A 23378-nucleotide genomic window follows, 5' to 3' on the forward strand; every position below is an offset into this window, starting at 1 on the left:
TGCTCAATGGGTTGACCAACGACAGTTGCCTCAGCTAATGGATCATCATCCGGGCCAAGAGGGTGTGTTAATTGTGTCCCATGCTAGATGAATGTGATGTAGAGTGGGAAATTAGAAGAATAGAAGACCCAAAATCACCACTCTAGGCCTTGTCTAAGGCCTATTACAACCCCACAACTAGGATTCTAAACATACTAAAGGTAACTAGTCACCTATGACATTCCTTAAGGAGGGTTTGTAATGTTTCATGACTAGGATAACTCACCCTAGCCTTACAATCAAGTTTGGAAGTCTCCTTTATGCACCTAGGTCAAGAAACACCTATTTAGGCCTAATTCTAGTAGTTGTGCCAGACTGGTAATCCTAACTTTATTTAAAATTATTCCAAATAACCCTTGGAACAAATTGTAGATGTGAGTACCCTTTTGGGGCTTACATCTAATCCCAAGAGATTGAGGATTGAATCTACTCCAGCACCCCTAAGCACCTATAGTAGACACAAACCTAATAGGCCTAATTAGGCTTGTTTTCCAAAGTAACCACTTGAAGATGGGTTTGCAGAACTAAAATCACCACTTGGACATGTTACCCTGCCCTCTAATTTACCAAATCCACCATTAAACTGATCACCATACACTCCCTAGGTGACTATTTGTTCATTCCTTCTTGTAGGCTAGACTAAACACATTGTCTTGTTTAGCCTAGGTTTTGGTGGAAACCACACCAAACCTCACTCCTAGATTCCACCCTTTTGGAATCTCAATGTACACTCCCCTAACTTCCATTTTACAAAATTTTGTTGAATTCATCAATGGAATTTGCAATTTAGGGCCACATCTTGGGTGAAACCCTATGAAGTGGGGTTTTGAATGGCATTTTTCAGTAAATTGACCACTATTCGCTCCAAACGATGCCAATTGCAGTCAAACCACTTACATTAGAACTTGAACTCACACCACTATGCAACCAATTCAAAATTCCATGCAATCAAATTCCTTTTCAGATCGTATTGTACGAAAAATAGTAAAAATTGGGTAAAATCTGAGTTTTATTGTTGCTCAATCCACTAAATCTTTACACACCTCATCCAACACAAACATGGATGATATTAGAGGAATAATAGGCCTTCCCCCAATGGCTATAATTATTTCCAATTGGTTATGGCTGTTGGAACCTCTTTTTTCCAATCGGTGGAAATGTTGCTTAGCAACTTTTACAATTTTGCATTTTTGACCTTTTTGACATGTCAAAGTCCCTAATGGACATTGTAGACCTATCCTAGGCCTAAAAAAACTCAAATAAACCTATTAAAATTCCTCCTATACTACACGAACCCCATGGCCTAATTTGGTCTCTAGGTTTATAAATGCCCTTAGAGCCAATTGGCCTTACAAATGGGTTCTTTATTACATCAAGAGGATCCAAACGGATCCAACACATCAATCTAGGATCTAAGACCACTTATCTAAAACTCAAAAAACAAATTAAATCAAGAGACCAAGAGGGTTCCTTGCACCATACTCTCGAGGCTAGAAAAAAATTCAAGTCTCTTGAGTTGGAAAATCTAGAACCTTTCATCCAATCTTCTCCAAGGCTTTCTCTATCATCCAGGTTGCATCTTCTAAGGGTTTGTCCTTCTATTGGACCAGGTACTCATAGTAGGTATGCCTCCTTGTTCTCTTGTTCACCCTCTTGTCAAGTACATGCTCAACCTCAAGCTTAGGCTGCTTGGGGAGATCTTGTAACATCTCTTCCCTGCTGGAATCATCTTGACCTGCATCACACACATCAGTCACAGGACCTTTATATGCATATATATCTGAAACATTTAAAGTGTTAGAAAGGCCCATATCTGGAGGAAGATCAATCTTGTAGGAATTGTTGCCACACTTTTGAATAATCTTGAAAGGGCCTATCTTCTTCATCATTAACTTGGTGTATTTCTCCTTAGGGAGTCTCTCCTTCTTGAGATGAATCATCACCATATCTCCAACCTTAAACTTCAAATCTCTTCTTTTCCTATATGTTGCATGCTTATATTTGTCTAAGGTTTGTTCCAACCTATCCTTTACTTGTTGGTGTATGTCTCTCATCACTTCTACAAAATCTAGGGTATGACCCATACACTATTTCAAAGGGACTGTGACTAGTACTCCTATTCACTGAGTCATTATATGCAAATTCTTCTTGAGAAAGTATTGAATCCCATGTGCTCCTTGATCCTTAGTTAGACACCTTAATAGGTTTCGAAGTGACCTATTTATAACCTCAATCTGTCCATCAAATTGGGGATGATAGGCCGATGTAAATGATAGATTCGTACCCAGCCTTCTCCAAATTGTTTGCCAAAAATGCCCAATAAACTTAGAATCTCTATTTGAGATGATTGACAGGGGAAAACCATGTAACCTTACAATCTCCTTGAAGAATATACTTGCTATGTGAGATGCATCATGTGTGGTTTTACAAGGTAGGATGTGAGCCATTTTTGAAAATCTGTCAACAACTACATAGATGTTGTTATAACCCTGTTTGGTCTTTGGGAGTCCTAATACAATGTCCATGCTGACTGAATCCCATGGCTTGTTTGGTATGGGCAAAGGGGTATACAAACTTGCATTTGAAAATCTACCCTTGGCCTTTTGACAAATCATACAACCTTCCACATACTTTCTGATCCCATTCTACATCTTCGGTCAGAAGTAGAATCTTCTAACCAATTCAAGGGTCTTGTCAATCCCCAAATGCCCTGCCAATCCCCCACAATGCTTCTCTTTCACAATTTTTTCTCTCATGGAGCCTTTAGGGATGCAAAGTTGGCTTCCTTTGAAAAGTAGACCTTCCTGCAAAATGAAGTTTGAGAACTCCTTGTGGTACTTGTCACCCATTTCCTTGCACACTTGGTATGTTTCTTTGAAGCCTTCATCTCCTTGGTACATATCCTTCATGGAAATGATTTTGATGCTCTCCAACTGAATCTCCTTTATTGTCAATTTCCTCCTGCTAAGGGCATTAGCTACCTTATTTTCCACTCCTTTCTTGTTCTTGATGGTATTTCATCCACTTCATATGTCGTTGGTTCAACTTGTCTTGTCTATTCAAGAAACTCAGAGCATGGTTATCAGTATAGATTGTAAACTCCTTTGGCAACAAATAATGCCTCCATTTTGTCAAATATTGGACCATTACATACATCTCCAAGTCATAGGTTGAATACTTTTGTTTGGCTTCATTTAATTTTTCACTAGAGAAGGCTACTAGTCTACCTTCTTGACTCAAGACTCCTCCTATTGCCTTGTTACTGGCATCACATTCTATAGTGAAGACCTTATGGAAATCAGGTAGAACCAATATAGGTTTCTCTACTACCCTTCTTTTTAAATACTCAAAGGACTTATCTCCTTCACTAGTCCATACAAACTGACATTTTCTACCCCCCTTTATAGTGTCAATCATAGGTGCACATACACTACTAAAATTCTTAAAAAACTTCCTATAGAAGCTTGCAAGACCATGAAAACTCATTACCTCACTTGCATTTCTAGGTGTAGGCCAATTGAGGATTGCTTCCACCTTAGATGGATCCATCTTGAGGTTGCTCTTGGAGATCACAAAACCAAGAAACACTAACTCCTCCTGTAAGAAGACACATTTTTCTAAATTGACCTTTAGTTGCTCTTCATTAAACCTTTTCAACACCAAATCCAAATGTATTAGATTTTCATCTCTATTCTTGCTAAAAATCAGAATATCATCTAAGTACACAACAACAAAATGATTGATAAAGGGTTTCAAGACTTCATTCATGAGTCTCATGAATGTACTCGGAGAATTTGAGAGGCCAAATGGCATAACTAGCCACTCATAAAGCCCTTCATTTGTTTTGAATGTTGTCTTCCACTCATCTCCCTCTCTTATCCTGATTTGATGGTAACCACTCTTCAAATCCACCTTGGAATAGTACTTGGCTCCTACTAGACAATCCATCAAGTCTTCTATCTCAGGCATGGGGAACCTATACCTAATTGTGATCTTGTTTATGGCTCTTGAATCCATACATAATTTCCATGTACCTTCTTTCTTTGGGGCCAATACTGCAGGGACAACACAAGCACTAATGTTATTCTTTATGAACCCTTTCTCTAGCAACTCATGTACTTGCCTTGCAAGATCTTTATTCTAATCAGGGTTCAATTTGTATGCTACTTTGTTGGGAAATGTAGAGCTTGGTATGAGGTCAGTGTAGTGACTTACATCTTTGAAAGGTGGTAGGGTCTCTAGTTTTCTTCATGTAACTATACCCTTGTATCTTTCCAACAACTCTTTCACCTCTCTAGGACCTATAGTCCTCTCTTGCACCTTCTTCTTCTTTCGTCCTCACTTCTTCTCTTGGATTTACCACTATGGAAAAGCATGGGGAATCCTTCTCTTTTATTATCTGCATAAACTCCTCCTTACCTACTAGCATGACACTAGTCACAACATGATTGTATTTACCATCATCCGGTAGTGGGGTCATAGTGTATTACACGCCATCTTTGGTCATCTTGTAGACATTTTTCTTCCCATCATGCCTTGAGTCTACATAATATTTCCATGGTCTTCCAAGGATCAAATGGCAAGCATCCATCTTTGCAACATCACACAAAATATTGTTTCTATATTCACCTATTTGAAAGTCCACCCAAACTTATTCACTTACCAGGGCTTGCTGATCTTTTGTAGGGGCAAGGGTACATATGTTTCTTCAATCCAAGCTTGTTGACCATCTCAGTTGAAGCAAGATTATCAGTTGACCCTAAGTCCAAAATGACTCTACATACCTTTCCACTTACCTTGCAAGTAGTTCTAAACAGTGTCTTCCTCTGTGGTGGCTCCTTGATGGTTGGTACCTTCAAGAGGGTCCTTTTGAACATCAGACACTCCCCTTGCTCTGGATTTTCATGCCTTGAAGGTGAGTTCACACTTTGGGTGTCCTCCTCTTGTGCCAAATGAACTATTCTTTCTCCACCTTGACTGTTAGAACCTTGCTTTTCTGGACATCTGAAGGACTGGTGGCCAACTTGATTACATGTGAAACATCTTTTGGTGAACACATTGGTTCCTCTCCCTCCAAATCTACCTCTTCCTTTGAAGTTTCCTCCTCTTCCTCTACCTTGTTGGTCTCCTTTTCTTCTGAACTTTTCTTCAATTCTTAATGCCATTTGATATAATTTATGAACTATCTTAGGATTGAAGAGACTTAGCTCATCTTGAATGGCATACTTGAGGCCATTCATGTATCTTGCCAACTTTTGCTTCTCACTCTTTGGCACCTTTGCTCTTAATGAAAGTTTGTAAAACTCCTCAGTGTATCGACTCACATCCAAATCCTTTTGTCTTAGGCTATGCAACTTCTTGTGCATTGTCACTTCATAATCCTCAGGTACACTTCTGCAACCATCCTCTTCCATGATGAAATGGGGTTATTCCCTTCTCCTACTCTCTCATTTTGTAAGAAGTTCCACAAACTAAGGGCAGATCCCTTCATCTTGGACTAAGCAGTCTTCATCTTTTGGTTCTCAAGCACATCTTCACACTCAAAGTGGTTCTCTAAGGCCTCCAACCAATCCATAACTTCCTCTGTGTTCATCTTCCCAGTGAACATAGGTAGGTTTTCTTTGTCGTCTCTGCTACCTACTCTCTCAAGGGTTTAAGGAAACTTCTCTGATCTATAGGTATCCTTTCTCTTGCCTGCAAAAGGGCATCATCATCATTCCCTTCATCTTATTCACCAGAGTCTCCTTTATTCTTGTCCATCTTACCCTTAAACTTATCCAATTATTTTCTCATCTCTTTGTTTTCTGTTGCTCGCTCTCTTACCAACTTGGCCAATTCAACGTTGGTCATCCTTCTCCCATCACTGGTTTCTATTCCTTCTAACATCTTGTCAATCTTCTTCTTCCACCCTCAAGAACCTTTATGGCTCTGATACCACCTGATGTAGAGTGGGCAAGTAGAAGAATAGAAGACCCAAAATCACCCATCTAGGCCTTGTCTAAGGCCTATTACAACCCCACAACTAGGGTTCTAAACACACTAAAGGCAACCAGTCACCTATGGAATTCCCTGGGGAGGGTTTGGAATATTTCACAACTAGGATAAATCACCCTATCCTTCAAATCAAGTTTGGAAGTCTCCTTTGTGCACCTAGGTCAAGAAACCCCTATTTAGGCCTAATTCTAGTAGCCTTGCCACACCGGCAATCCTAAATTTATTTAAAATTCTTCCAAAGAACCCTTGGAAAAAATTGTAGATGTGAGTACCCTTTTTGGGCTTACATCTAATCCCAAGAGATTGAGGCTTGAATCTGGTCCAACACCCCTAAGCACCTACCGTAGACACAAACCTAATAGGCCTAATTAGGCTTGTTTTCCAATGCAACCACTTGAAGATGGGTTTGAAGAACTAAAATCACCATGTGGACATGTTCCCCTACCCTATAATCAACCAAATCCACCATTAAATTGGTCATCATACACTCCCTAGGTGACTGTTTGTTCATTCCTTCTTGTAGGCTACACTAAACACATTGTCTTGTTTAGCCTAGGTTTTGGTGGAAACCACACCAACCCTCACTGGTAGATTCCACCCTTTTGGAATCTCAATGTACACTCCCCTAACTTGAATCTTCCAAAATGTCATTGAATTCCTCAATGGAATTTGCAATTTAGGGCCACATCTTGGGTGAAACCCTATGAACCGGGGTTTTGAATGATAGTTTTTCAATAAACTGACCACTACTTGCTCTAAATGATGCCAATTAGAGTCAGAACACTTGCATTAGAACCTAGACTCACATCATTACACAACCAATTCAAAATTCCATGCAATCAAATTCCTTTTCAGATCGTATTGTGAGGAAAACAATGAAAATTGGGTAAAATCTGAGTTTTATTGTTGCTCAATCCACCAAATCTTTACACACCTCATCCAACACAAACATGGATGATCTTAGAGGCATAAATAGGACTTCCCCCAATGGATATAACTAGTTCCAATTAGTTATGGCCGTTGGAACCTCTTTTTTTCCAATCGGTGGAAATGTTGCTTAGCAACTTTTACAATTTTGCATTTTTGACCTTTTTGATATGTCAAAGCCCCTAATGGACATTGTAGACCTATCCTAGGCCTAAAAAAACTCAAATCAACCTATTAACATGCCTCCTACACTACATGAATCCCATGGCCTAATTTGGTCTCTAGGTTTATAAATGACCTTAGAGCCAATTGGCCTTACAAATGGGTTCTTTATTACATCAAGAGGATCCAAATGGATCCAACACATCAACCTAGGATCTAAGACCACCTATCCAACACTCAAACAACAAATGAAATCAAGAGACCAAGAGGGTACCCTACACTAGATTGCATCCGTCAATGTTGTGGCCACTTGAGGAGGCTCTAGCTCCATTGACTCTTTTAGGGCTACTGGGAGCGTCGCATGCACCTTGGGTTTGGGTGCTAGGGGGTGACGACTCTGCAGGTCTAATACCCTATGGGCTCCAAGTCTATCTTGGGCAGAGATGCCATGTCTATCATGGAACTCTCTCATATCAAAACAATTAGGCTGCTCATTGAGGAAAAAATCACATTATACTTTCCTCAAAAAATATAATGGAACCTCAAAATTATTACAAGGTGGTTCGTCAAAGACCATCCACCACCTATTCCAAAAAAGATTCTTCATCTGCACATTGCTACACCAATGTATGAGAAACCTCTTTGCATTAAGAGGTAAGGACTCACCAGTTCTAGGATAAAAAAAAAGAACACATATTTGTGCTTTATTTATGTTTTTTTTTTTCACTACATAATATGATAACCCATCAGAATTATAAGTGTGACACCTATCCCTATAGTTTCCCCATTTTGTAATCTAACTCGAAACTACAATGGCACCAATAGCCGATGTTCTAGGCTCGTGGCAAGGGATAAATGATGCTCAAGCTCAGATGTTTTCAAAATATTAGTTTTAGTCTAGTTATTTTAGCAGTGTTTTTCCCTCATTGATTAAGCAAATCCTCCTATGTAGCCATTGTATGGTCTAAAGGAGGAGCTGGAGGTGTATCTTGAGGGTTTTGTTGTGGGTTTTGAGGTGCATCTTGTTGTGGTTCTGGATTTTCATAATCTGATATTTTTAACAAAAAATTAAAAAACTAATCAAAATCAACGAATTTAAATTGAAAACATAGACAAATTTATCAAATGTGCAAAAAAAATTTAAAAAATGCATAATCAACCTCTTTCCAAGGCATTTGGGTGTGAAAATATGGAGCCCATGTGCAATTTGCAACAAAAAAACCCTTTGAACTCACTCTTGGCCCCAAAAGGAAATAATACAATCGACGATAAATACAAAAATATTGACAGGGACTGCGTACACGGTCCTTTAGACATTATAACTGTGTATGGGGTCTTATTTCCTAAAGGACTGCATATGGGGTCTTATTTCCTTAAGGACTAGATACGTGGTTTTCTTCCTTTAGGCGCAGACACAATGAACCTAACTACGTATGAGGTTTTTTAAAATTTTAAAACAACAAACACGGTTCCTATTTTTTCAACTTTTTTTTGGTGTGTGTCAACTTTTTTGCACAACATCTTCGTGTACACACCCTAGTGCTAAGAGTATTTTGCACCGGAGAGGAGGGGATTTCAAGCAAATCATAAAAACAATAATCATCAATTATTTATTGGTAAATACCTTCAGAATCAACAAGAGATGATTTCCCTTTGGGTGGCACAATCTCGTGTTCCCACACACAGGTCAATTTCAGTCTAACAGTGGTTTCTTCATGTCTCTCCCCATTGCCACTTGACTGAGAGCTTCAATTTAGTAACCTGTCTACAGACTTAGTTGTTGATGCTAGAATAGGGGAAGAGGAAACTACTCCTTGCTCTCTTTGGGATGATGACTTTTGGCTTTGTGAGGAGCCGATCTGTTGCTTCCACTTACCATTTAACCAGTTAGATGTCCTTCTTAACACTGGAGCAACATAAACCATTAGGTTTGAGACCTCTTCTTTAGACCAATCAATTTTAGTGGGGTTTGCATTAGCAAGAGTATCATACTCTAGGTCAATAATGACCTCATCGTCAACAACATCATCAGGAATATTAAAGGAAACACCAAAAGTGTGGATTTTCTACAAAGAGAGCCTCATGAAACTTCTCTTGAACACTTTGGCATCATCTAGACAATCCTCCGAGAAATATTCGATTTCAGGCTGATGCATGTAACCTTCGGCTCCATACAAATAATGCTTCACATATCTCTTACTGTCAAAACTACTTCTAGATGGCAGAGATAGAAAATGAAATTTCTCCATAATCGGTCCCACGACCTTAGTAGCGCTATTTTTTTTGCAAGAGAAATAAGTTGTGGATAATGGGAAGGAGTATGCTTTCTTCCCCATGTTTAGGAATTTAACATTTACAACATCCATCTGGTGGCAAACTTCTAGAAGCACAATATAATCAGATGGGATCTGAGGCAATTTTAGTGGGGCCTTCTCAAAACCCCCAATTCTAAGGTATGTGAACCTATCAAATTGGGTGTAGAACCTCCCAAATTTTTCCACAAAGGTAGAAGAGTCATGGGAAATCTGTAGGCTAGGGTTTCCTTCTAATTTCCTAACCATACCCATTGAGAACACATCATTGACATGGGAAAAATATTGCATATCCTTTCACATGGTGAGTTGGGGGAATTTCCAGTAGATGGGTGTGAATGCAAGGAGAGGATGATGTAATTCCAGACCCGACCAAGTAGACTCTTGACTAGCTAGGATGAAAATCAAATATAAGCACATATGAAAAACCATGGACTGACGGAAATTCCACAATTGTTCATTCAAGTGATAGCTAATAATAGAGGCCCAGTCAATAAAACTCCCAGGAGCAGAAATTACCAGAATGAAATGACACATCCAAAAATGAGAAGAATCAGTGCAAGCATTTCCTACAACATGGTGCAAGAGGGCTATAATTTTTGCAACTTCGTTCTTAAAGTGCATTCTTTTTAACTTGGTGGGAAATTGAGACTTACCTTCCTTTTTGAAATTTAACCAATTTCTGGCAATGTAGTTCATACACCAGTCCCTATGCATTCTGAAACACTCTTCGCCAGCTAGAACATACATGTTTTTGGAGGCTTCTCTCTTAGGAAGGCACAAAGTTGTGTGGTGAACAACAGACGAAAAACCAGTTGCAAAAGCCAAGCCACACTGAAAAATTCTCTCCCGCAGCAGAGCTCTCTCTCTTTCTTCAAGCTCTTGCAGAAAAGTTTCTAAGTTTAATTGCTCTACTTTCATGTCTTCCATGCTTGCCCAATGATTTTGTGTCACATTTTGCATGGAAACAAGCTAGATAATGCACCTTAGGAAAACTAAAAAATGAAGGTTGGTTCAAAAATCATCCACCACCCCTTTTATCAACTCGAGTGATGTGACATGTCCTAAATGTTGCATTTACTTCACCTTTGAAAATGGTCCTTTAATTCAACTTATTCTTGCTGACAAAGAAAACAACATTAGTCTGTACAAAGGTGGTACCCCAAAACCTAGGTGAAACATGACAAGTTGCTCTGTCAAGGAAAATATGAACTTAAGAACCTACAGTCGAGACTTACAAACTATTCACAACCCACGCTAGAGTGACCGAAGCACAAGACAACGAAAGATTGGGTGATCAGAAACTTTAGAAACTTTCTAACCCCATGACAAGTTTAGAAAGGGACACAACGTATGACATGAATTCGAAAACTCATAAAGCCTATGACCGGAAGCTTGAAACATGAAGCGAGAGGGAAAACTTAGGAGAAATTTGGATGATGACTCAAAATTTAAAAAGGGAGCAACATATTGGCTTTGAATGGGGACAATGACTATTTAGGAGGCAGAGGATCCATAAAAACTTGACATAAGCCTTATTCATTGGGAAATAGAGAGGAAATAAAACAAGATGCAACAAACTAAACTAGGGGAAAGCAAAACTATGTACAAAGGTGATGAAACTAATTTAATTAAAGATTTTTAGGTCTTTCCCATTATCGGCAAGAGATAATGGAGTACCATCAGGATAGGCCAATAGAAAAGCATTATTGCCAAGGACTTCCCTAATCACAAAATTTCCTTTCCATAATGAATCGAACTTCTTGTGTGCACCCTTCGGTTCTCTGCTTTTGTCCCAAAGAAGTACCATATCTCCAACTGTAAAATTTCTTTGCTTGGCCTTTTTGTCAAATATCTTTTTGACCATCTGTTGATGTTGGGCAATTTTATCTATCCCTACATGCCTTTGCTCTTCTAGTTTATTGAAGTGTGTGATCCTCTTCTCCACCGCAGACTGGAATTGCTCATCTTCAACAACCTTTTGCAAATTGAGTGCATAGAGTTCTAATGGGAAGGGAAAAGCACTCTCTACTTTGTAAACTAACTAAAAAGGAGACATGCCAATAGCTCTTTTGTACGTTACCCTATCGGCCCATAGAGAATCATATAGCTTTTTATGTCATTCCCTCTAGTTCTCATCCACTAATTTCTTAATGATGGAGACAAGATTCTTGCTGCTGGAGTCAGCCTATCCATTCCCCCGAGGGTAGTAATTTGAGGAGTGTTCCAAACTTATTCCATTCTCAAAGCAAAATTGAGGTAATTTCAGCTGATGAAAAATAGCTGGCATTGTTAGCAACCAGTTTTTTAGGTACTCCAAATCTCACCATGATGTTCTCTTTCAAAAAATTGCACACCACCTCAGAATAAGTATGTTTTATAGGGATGGATTCTACCCATTTGGTAAAATAATCAGTGGCTATTAAAATATGAGTATGACCAACACAAGAATGTGGGTTGATTGAGCCTATAAAATTGATGCCCCACTGTTGAAAAGTCTCATCAATCCCAACAGGTCTTAGAGGTAAAGTAGCGAGATGAGGTCTACCAGCACACATTGCACACTTCTCACACTTGGCTACCCATTCATATGTATCTTTTAACATACCTGACCAATAAAAATTTTGACGGAGAATCTTGAAAGCTATTACAGAAGCAAAGAAGTGACCCCCACATGCCTCACTATGAAAGAATTCCAACAACTTCTTTTGTTGCTCTTTGTCTACATCTCGGGAAAGTATCGTCAACTCCTCTTTCCCAGAGAACATGTACCATCTATCCTTGAGTTTCAAATTCCTTTTCTCCTTTGGGGATAGATGAGGATTTCAATCTCCATATGTCAAGAAGTATGATACGTCTAAGAACCATTCATCCATTGTTCTAGTAAACAACACCAAAGGGTGGATTTCTTCTCTAGAGGGATTACTTTCCGCAATCAACTTAGCTAAGCCCTTTCCTCTAACCAAATTAGTGGGTTTGATATCCACATCATATTCCCACACTTTGGCTATCCTGGAGCCCCTCTTATTATACCCAATCTCCTGCTGAGTAAGGATACTTTTCATAGTTGCCTCTGGTACGAAAACAAAAACATGAGAAGTACCTGAAACTCTTAAGAGCCTTAACTATAGCATAAGAACACTTCTCAAGAGGAGAATAATTCAACTCATACTTCATCAAAGGAATACTCATAAGAGATATCAGGGCTTCAATACCCTGTTTATTCTTTTACAAAAATATAGCGGACAAGGTATGTTCCGAGGTATAGGAATATATAATGAAATCTTTAGTGAAATCAGGGTATATTATGGTGAAATAATATTTTTCCTCAGGACTCCACTTCAAGGAAGGATGGTTTTTCATCATCTCTACTATGGGTTTAGTCATCTCTACTATGGGTTTAGTCAACTTAGCAAAATCAAGAACAAACCTCCTTAAGAAATTCACTTGACCAAAGAAAGACCTAATACCATCTTTGTTTGCTGGTAAGCTCAACTACATAATTGCCTTCACTCTTTTAGGGTCAATCTTGATTCCCCCCTTTGAGACAATATGGCCTAAGAGTTTCCCTTTAGTCACAATGAAGATATACTTCTTAGGGTTCAAATAAATACCTTCCTCATTGCACCATTGTAGAACTATCTCCAAATCATGTAGATGATTGGCCCTCTCTTTTTAGAGAATAATATCAGATCATCTAGGTAGATTATAATGATTTTATTTTTTAAATATCCAAATGTCAAATCCATAGCCCTCTAGAAGGTGGCACCAGCATTGATAAGACCAAATGCAATTCTATGATTAGCAAACACTCTAATAAGGGTAGTGAAAGTGGTCTTATGTTGATCTTTAGGGGCTACTTCAACCTGGTTATAACTCGAGAAACCATCAAGCATGGACATCATTTATGAACATGCGACTATCTATAAAATATGGTTCATGACAAGCAAGGGGTAATTATCCTTCAAGGAAGCCTGATTCTGATTTTTGAAATCGACACATGTTCTTATTTCCCCATTCTTTTTCTTGATAGGAACAATATTCGTAACCCATGTGGAATGATGAATAGGGTAGATGATCTTTGCATTCCACATTTTCTCAATTTGAGTAAAGATGGCATCAACAATGTTGGGGTTGTAACTATGTTGTTTATGCCTAAAAGGTGTGACACTAGGCTTCAAAGGAATTTTATGCTGAAAACTGCCATTTCTGAACTTTTTCAAGTTAGTGTAACTCTAGGCAAATATATATTGATAACATAGCAACAAAGTAATGAGTTTCTCCCTTTCCTTAAGAAATCAACATTTACTAATACAAACAAGCTTTGGATTTTCCTTAGTCCCAATGTTGACCTGATCATATTCAGTGAAGGTCGGAATAGACCTATTCTTCTGCTTTAGATACTAATCATGCCTATTGAAAAGATCCTCAAGAGAGAGCAATCCTTTAGGTATTTTATTTCCTTTCAACTACACCACCTCTACTTCTTTCTCTTCAGAATCAATAGCCTTACCTTCCAAAACTTTGTTTCTCTCATCAACACTTCCTTCAAAGTAACAATGAGCAAAGGATTTACAATTCTCAATAAATTCAATTATTTGTCGGTCATCATTGAACACTTGCCAATTATCAACATTGTCAGGGACACTTGGTTTGTACATCACCTCCACATGAAATCTCTTGTCTACAAAATTAGGGTGAGGCAAGAGTAAAGAGGCCAAAATAGCCAATGAATCAACTCTTGTGTTTTGAATTCTCAAAACTGATTCAATTGAGAAGGCATCAAAGGTTTCAATGTAGTCCCAAACCTTGTTTCTATAATGCTTCGGATGACTTTTTTCACAGTATAAACCTTTCTAACTTGTTTGACAATCAACTTAGCATCACCTACAACCTTCAATTATTTGATTCCCTTTTCCTTAGCCAACCCTAAGCCAAGCATCAAGGCTTCATATTCTGTAGTGTTATTAGTATTAGCAAATTGTAGTTTCAAGGCATAAGGAAACTTGTAACCATCTAGTGAGACTAAGACTACCCCTGCTCCCATCCCACCATTGGCACAACTTCCATCAAACTCAAGTGTCGACAACTCATCTTTTAAATTAGGATTTATTTGATTCGAACTATCACAAGGATTTGAGGAGCACATATAGGTGTCAGGACTGGTCTCTACAAATAAGATATCAACCCTTGGGTCTCCAAATTTCAATACAGTAAACTTGGCTTTAGGTTCATGGTTAAGACACATCTTCTTCCCTTCAAGTGGAATCAAAGCATGAGACCAATCCATTTGAATTTCTCCCCCCAAATCCTTACAAAATCTCCTACTTAGAAGCATCCCATAGTTGGCAGGTATATCAGCCACTATTATTGTCAATTTTAGTCTCTTTTTGGGAAAGGTTGCAAGGGCTACTTGAGCATCTTTGATCTCACATATAATTGGGACTAAAAAACCCCCCTTAGAGTAACATTTCCCTTGGGAAGAGGTAATAGACAAACCTAAATCATGGGTGACCTGAGAAAACATTACATTTTCAGAAGCACCAGAGTCAAAAATACAATTTCTTAACCTAAAGCCAACAATAAACAAAGAAACATAGAAAGACTGTGGCCTAGCAAAGGGATCTTGTAGACAAGAAGGGTCATTTCTATAATTGGAACAAACTTGTTCTTCCACACTATCATCATTATCATAGGACAACTAGGCATTACATTGAGATGATAGGGTCCCCTCTTTGACATATTTGACCAATCTATCCAATTCCTTTGGGTTAAGCTTTAGATATTCGGCTTGGGAGATTTGGATCTTAGTATTTTTACAAGACTCAATAATATCAAAGGTACTAGAGTTTAATACAATAGGGACAAAATTAGAAGGGGTTACCTCAACTTGAGATTCTTTGGGAATTTGTTGGTCTTCTTTCTTCTATTTAGTCAAGAGAAACTTTGGAGTGGAGGAGGAATTACTTTGTTCTCCCTTTGAATGTTGTGACCTAGTGAATATAGCACAATTAGGATCATTCACCTCTACCAATACATCTTCCTTATCATCATTATTAGGAAGGTACTCAAAGAAATTTACACCAACATCCTTGGATGAGATGGGCTCCTCTACGTAAGGCTTTGTGGCATGCTCACTTATGGAAAGAAACTACATGTATCTTATCATTTTTGGGAAAGTACTTCCATCGTGGACTGATGTGAAGTGAAAAATACAATGATTATTTACATTTGAAGATGAAGAATAAGGGGTACCTTCAATTGCCAACCTCTAACTTGGACCAGCTATACAGAGTGTCTTATTTTGAGCTCCTTGATAATTATAATCCCTTCTAGGAGCATCTTGATAAGAGGTTGATGGACCTTTAGGCATCTGCCTCTTCAAGGTAATAATATCATTGGATAATCTATGAATCATGATATCAGTGGAATTTATTGGCAAGAGCTTTCCACTCTATAGCTCTTTCTTCCATTTCCCTACTGTAATCAGATCATCTCCAATTGCTATGGCCAAAGTCTGAGAGAACTCTATATTATTAGCATCCTCTCTCTTGATAGTGAAAATTATATCAAGTGGTAAGGTGTTGATAAACATTTCTTTGATCAAGTTCTAACCAAGCCTCATGTTGGTGGTGATTATATTAAACAATCTATTTAACTTTGCCACAAAGTCTCTCATGGTCTCATGCACTTCTTTCTTCATAGAACCCAATTGAGCAACAAAAAATGAATCATTTTTTACTGTCTTAAATCTACTTTCAAACTTGGTCCTCAATGTATTTCAATCATTTATACAACCATCAAGTAAAGAATAGAACCATTCTACAGCAGGATCAGTCAAGGATTCTACAAACAACCTCATTGCAATATCTTTGTGTTGCACTACCAAGATAGAAGACACAACAAAGAAAGCCTTTAAGTTCTCCTCGGGAGAAACTTTCCCATCTCCATTGAACTAAGGGATAATTTTCTCGGAGCCTCAGGGTAAATCATGGAGTTGGGCCCCAACCATAAATGTAATAGGACCTATCATTACACCCCATGGGACATGTTGAGCCATGGCTTGAATATTATGAGTTGGGAAACATACTTGAAGAGGTAATGTGGTACCTTGCAATACAAGGATTTGGTTGAGGGTATGCGAACTAGCAGGTGCAGGTTTATTAGGCTTAAGAGGAGAAGGAGGTTTGCTAATAACTTTAGTCTTCTGTAAAGGTGGGAAAGTTGAAAAGTTCATGGACTCTAAGGATTCAAAATATTTATCAACAATCCCCTTTTTCTTATTAGCTCTAGTGTATATTTTTGAAGCCAAAACTTCACTAAACAATAAGGCTCAGAGTCGCCAACTTCTACTTAAGTGGAAGATTCAATTATTTCTAAGGACTGGTAAAGGGCAGACCTCTTCAACTAGAATTATTACTCCTCCTTGAGAAATGTCCAGATGCACAACATTTTCTCCTAACTCCTCTTCTTTTTCCTAAACAACATTAACCCCATGAAACTGACGATTAGTTTTTCTCTTTTCTCAAGCAAGATGTCAAAGAGTTACAAATATGTAGCTCTTGATTATGGACCAACCATTCTACATTAGGTTGCAACACAGTGGCAACCTATCTTGATAAGCCCATGGTTGAATACTACACAAACACTTCATAATACTGGTTTCTATATATCCCTAGTAGAGTCACCAAAAATCAATTGGTTAACAGATTTATCACCTAACTCTATATTCTCACACCCACAATGGTGACAAATGTAACCACAGTTGAACCAGTCTAAACAAACTATCTATTGACTGATAATCTGCTTATTTTACAAGGTGGCAGCTACCTTCATATAATATTCAATGATTAAAAAATTATGCTATTTATAGATTTTCCAGATTTTGAAACAACCAGATTACCACAAAATATCATTCATAGATAATATTCTTGTAGTAAGAGAAAATTTAAACCACTCACCCTCTCAAATATAAATCCACCCACTGATAACCATTCAAAAGAACAGAAAGAATCCACACATCATAATTCAAATATTATGAATATCTGAAAGCCACTAACAGTTTTTTCTATATTCAAAATAGTAAAACAGAAATATGCTTAAAGAAGTTCTTGCTCTTAAGAGTAAAACAAAGCTTTCCCAAAAGATGTTGAAATGAAATTAAGTCCCACTATTTAAAACATTAAAGTAATGGTTTCTTGAAGACAACTGTTATTTAAAAATAAGTCTTTAGGCCTCCCAACCAATAATTAAGAAAATCAATAAAACAGTAAAATTGTAAAATTGCCATCGCCTACTCCACTTTCGGTTCATTATCATCGATGATCTCCAGCTCTTGTCCATCATGTTCCACTTCCTAGGCCTTGAGTATTTTCTTGTACTCATGATACCTATTCATAACTGGCTCTGTGTTCGGGTCTTCTGGCATTGATGTGATGTGCGGTCTTGTTATCCATTTTAAAATTAACCCATCGGTAGTGGCTATGTTCTTGTGCATTTCATCAATCTCAGACTCAAAGGAAGTGGTATGCATTTGTAGGTGACACAATCTTTTAAAGGATTCCAAGGAGATGTTTTGAGGATCTCTGATAATCATCTTTGAACTGGCCCAACATTTCAATGAGTTCCCCTACATTTTCCTCAAAGTTGTCAATGAGGTCAACATCCAGAGCATTGAGGTTATTCTTTATTTTTAGAAGACCAATCAAGTAGTGTTTTAAAGCATCATCAATGTCAGTGATATAATCATGATAGATCTTCTCTTTCCAATCCAAAGCTTCACACTAGGTAGGGTCAACTTCCTTGAGATGTTCTACTAATTTTTTAGTTGTTAATGTGGCATGGTTAAATGACATGAGCTCTGTGACCTCCTTTGAAAGCACACATATTCTTCCATGTTCTTTCCTAATATACTGCATCTTGGCTAATAACTCCTTTCTTTTATAACATTTTAAATTTAGTGATGTAGCTAACACCAACCCCATACATTTCATCTATCCACTTAGTGACAACTTTAGCATACCCCAAATCACCTTTGACCTTTCTCATAGTATCCGGATCAATTCCCTATACATGCGAACTTGAAGCCTCCCTAGTAGCAGAATTTATGATAGATGAAATGAAATCCTTCAATGATTGCACTTGGGATTGCAGCTCCAAGTTTTTTTCTTCTGTTATTGGGCCCTTTTGATCAATGCATGGATTGAAAAATGGCATGATAGACATCCCCTTCTAAAGTAGAAGGTCCCATATCCACATGGCTGATCTTATAATCATTTTCTGTTATGTCACTTGCATTCATGTCCCTAATAGGGTCAGCAATTTCTAGGAGCTAATGACCAGATATAGAGTAAAAAATGATCCAAGACATTCGCTTAGCCTTTTTAGGCTTGCAAGAACCTTGTAACAGTAGCGCGACTATATCTATCTCACTAGAAATAGGGGTGGACACATTTCTTTTCTTTTCTACCTCTATTTTCAGCCATGTTGGAGAGGTTGTTCCAAGTCTTGATCCTTTATTAATAGTGCTAGGAGTATTTTGCATAGGAGAGAAGGGGATTTCAAGAAAATCAAAAAAAGAATTTTCATCAATTTATTTGTTGGTAAATACCTTCCAAATCAACAAGAGGTGATTTCCCTTTGGGTGGCACAATCCCGTCATTCTACTCATAGGTCAATTTCAGTCTGGCAGCAGTTTCTTCAGGTCTCTCCCCATTACCACTTGACTAAAAGCTTTAGTTTAGCAACCTGTCTGCAGACTTAGCTGTTGATGCTGGAACGAGGGAAGAGGAAACCGCTCCTTGCTCTCTGCGAGATGATGCATTTTGGCTTTGTGAGGAGCTGACCTATTACTTTCACTTGCCATTTAACCAGTCAAATGTCCTCCTTAACACTGGATCAGTACGAACCATTAGGTTTGAGATCTCTTCTTTAGACCAATCAATTTCTATGGGGGCCACATCAACAAGAGTATGATACCTGGGTCAATAATGACCTCATCTTCAACCACATTGTCAGGAACATTAAAGGAAACACCAAAAGTGTGAATTTGTTGCAAAGAGAGCTTTGTGAAACTTCTCTTTAACACTTCGACATCATCTAGACAATCCTCCCAGAAATCTTTGATTTTAGGTCAATGCATGTAACCTTTGGCTCCATACAAATAACGCTTCACATATCCCTTACTCTCAAAACTACTTCTAGATGGAAAAGATAGAAAATGATTTTATTCTAGAATCGTTCCCACGACCTTAGTAGCACTATTTTTTTTGCTAGAGAAATAAGTTGTGGATAATGGGAAGGAGTATCCTGTCTTCCCCATGTTTAGGTTTTTAATATTTACAACAACCATCAGGCGACAAACTTCTAGAAACATAATATAATCAAATGGGAGTCGAGGCAATTTTAGCTGGGCCTTCTCAAAACCCCCAATTCTAAGTTATGTGAACCTATCGAATTGGGTGTAGAAACTCCCAAATTTCGTCACAAAGGTAGCAGAGTCATGGGAAATTTGTAGGGCAGGGTTTCTTTCTAATTTCCTAACCATACCCATTGAGAACACATCATTGACATAGGAAAAATATTGCATACACTTTTGAATGGTGAGCTGGGGGAATTCCCAATAGATGGGTATGAAAATAGGGAGAGGATGATGCAATTACAAACCTGACCAAGCAGACTCTTGACTAGCTAGGACTAAAATCAGATATGAACACATATGAAAAACTAGGGACTGACAAAAATTTTGCAAATATTCATTCAAGTGATAGCTAATAATAGAAGCCCAGTCAATAAAACTCCCAGGAGCACAAATTACCAGAATGAAATGACACATCCAAATCTCAAAAGAATCAATGCAAGCATAATTTCCTACAACATGGTCCAAGAGGGCTATAATTTATGCAACTTTGTCCTTAAAGTGCATCCTTTTTAATTTGGTGGGAAATTGAGACTTACCTCCCTTTTCAAACTTTAACCAATTCCTGGAAATGCAGTTCATACACCAGTCCCCATGCATTTCGAAACATGGGTTTTTGAGATCCATACCGCAGCTCCTACGTCGTCTGGTCGTCTGAATGTGCGTACACGTTCTCCAAGGTGATCCACCATTGGAATGTTTGCCATCTCTCTGCAAGTGTCCTTGTCCAGAGCAACAAATCCTCCTCTTTAGCTAGTGCAAATGAGCAATTTTTCATCTCTTGGTCTCATTTATAGCTCTTTGTCATTGCATAGATGGACGTGTGTCTTCTCCATCTTATGTTGGTCACGGTCTTATGCACCTTACATTGCTTGTCCTTCATGCATCCGATCTCTAATTATCAGTCCGTTCGATCCTATCATTTTTATCGATCAATTGGCCTCTTTTCTGTATGTTTCCGGCCAATTCCTCGAGGGGGCATGCATATGTCATTATTATTGTCTGGGGCATTTTCGTTATTATTCTTTGAAACAACGCTTAAAATCTGTTCTTTGAAACAACGCTTAAAATCGCATTGTCTCAAAGAGGGGCAAAATGTAGACACCTAAAAATGGTCAACGCTTGCGAGGTCATACTTTAACATTTGCGCATTGCCTCATTTTAGGTTTTTGCGTCGCATTAACATTTCTCCTATGATTCGCACTTGGTCTTTATCATTTGCGAACATCGAGTCATTCTTCTACATTCTTCAATCATCTCGTCCTCAAATTTGGTCTTGTCGACAACATTATCCAATCATGATTTTGATCAAGCTTATCTTGTTACATCAATGTGCGTGCTAATTTGTCATCATTTTGGACATCGTCAATCCTAATTAGGGTTTTGTCCTCCTGTCAATCTTGCGATCGATTTGTCATCAATCGTTGCTCTCTTATCAATCTTATCATCAATCTTATCATTTTGGACATCGTCAATCCTAATTAGGGTTTTGTCCTCTTTTCAATCTTATCATCTGGCGATCGGTTTATCAATCTTGTCGTTTTACGATCGATTTTTCATCGATCGTTGTCATGTTCGATCTTGTCATTTGCGATTGATTTATCATCGATCGTGGTCATTTTCAATTCTGTCGTTTTGCAATGTATTCTGTCATCGATTGTTGTCCTCTTATCAATTTTGTCATTTTGCGACCGATTTGTCATCGATTGTTGTTTGTCTCAATCATGTCAATTTGGATCAATTTGTCATTGTTCCTCGTCAATTGGGGCATTTTCTTAATCAAATCATTTTGTCACACTGGTCATTTATCAATTCAAAATCATGACATTAATTATCTTCAATCAAGACCTAATTGTCATTTTCGCATTTCTAATTCGTCTTCTAAGGTTTTATGATTTATTCATTTAACCTAATTTGTCATTTCTTCTTCTAGGGTTACTAAATTATTTATTAATCCTAAGTTACAATTAAATCTTTATTTAATTGGATAATTATTCTTCCTCTTGTAAATTAATTAATAAATGACAAATTGTTAATTAATTTACCTAATTTCTTCTAATTCACTAAATTCTAATTTCCATCAATTTCTAATTCCTAATTTTCATCAATTTCAATTTTCTAATTTTCTAAATTTCTAAATTCTTTTCCCTCCTATTTCATCTCCTAATTCTATGGGAATGACATTTCAATTTGTCATGAAATTGTCATAATTGATAATCAATCAATTTTGACATAGAATGTGTCATAATTTGTCATCAATTATCAATCAATCAAATTGTGCATGGAAAGTGCATAATTTGTCATAATTTGTCATATTGATTTGCAATTTCCATTTGAATTGCATCATGCTAATCTTGTCATTTATCCAATTCTTCTATAAATTGGATGATTTTCAATCCAAGCTAATCTTGAATCTTGAATCCCGAATCTTGAATCTTGAATCTTGAATCCGAATCCTTAATCAAACTATCGAACTTACGCTTCTAGTACTCTTGAGCTTTTCATCAATCTTACTTTCAATTGTATGTGCACTTGTAGGTGAGATCCACAAATCCATTGAAGAGGAAAGAAGAACAATGGAGCCGTATGGAAGGAGCATTCAATTCTGCATTTGGTTTGCATAATCTTTCATTTTGAATGCTTTGTTTTCATATCTCTATTGAGTGTGCTTAGGATTAGATCATTGCAATGTATGTTTGTGATTGAGCTAATAATGTTTAACATGTCTTTATATACTTGCTTTGATGATTCCTAATTCCGATGCTACACTACCAAATTGTTCTTTAATGTCAAATAAAAAAATAAAAAAGTAATAGTGCGCTTTCCATTACTTGGAAATGGAATACATTAATAATAGTTTAAAAAAGGTTAAATTTATGATATGGCTTGGTTGTAAATCTATTTTAGACTATTACTTGGCATTTTCCAAACAATATTCTTACTTCAAGGATTATAATTTTTTTTATGATTTTGATTATGTTTTCGAGTTATTCAAAGAACAAAGTTAATTTAATATAACAAAATAAATGTGTGGTGATTATATGATTGATTATTTAGACTTTTTACTATTAATCTTTTCATTTGTGAAAAATATTTTTAAAGTACATAATATTATGTGATAATTACAACACAATCATATATTTAATAACTAAAAGATAAAAGATCTAGTCAAAACACTCTTAAATATTTGGTCTTATATAATATTCTAAAAGCATTGCCACATGTTATTATAAAATTGTATGAATCCTATTTTTTTAATTTTATTATATTACTCTATATTGAATGTATACTACATTTTTTTATGTAGGTGGAATTCTTGCGCATCTAGTATTTTACCAGAAGAGAAGGATGACATTTTCTATCCCTCTTATATTTTAGCAAGCCCTATCCACAAGGCCCTAAAGTATCCACTGAATTATATTCTCACACTCCTTACAATTAAACTACTCATTTGCTACAAATTGAATTACAACCCACATACTTATAGGAAGTGGTGCCTATACTAAAGTTATATTGCTAAGTTTGAG

The sequence above is a fragment of the Cryptomeria japonica genome, chromosome 5, assembly GCF_030272615.1.
Source record: "Cryptomeria japonica chromosome 5, Sugi_1.0, whole genome shotgun sequence".
In the NCBI taxonomy this organism is placed as follows: Eukaryota; Viridiplantae; Streptophyta; class Pinopsida; order Cupressales; family Cupressaceae; genus Cryptomeria; species Cryptomeria japonica.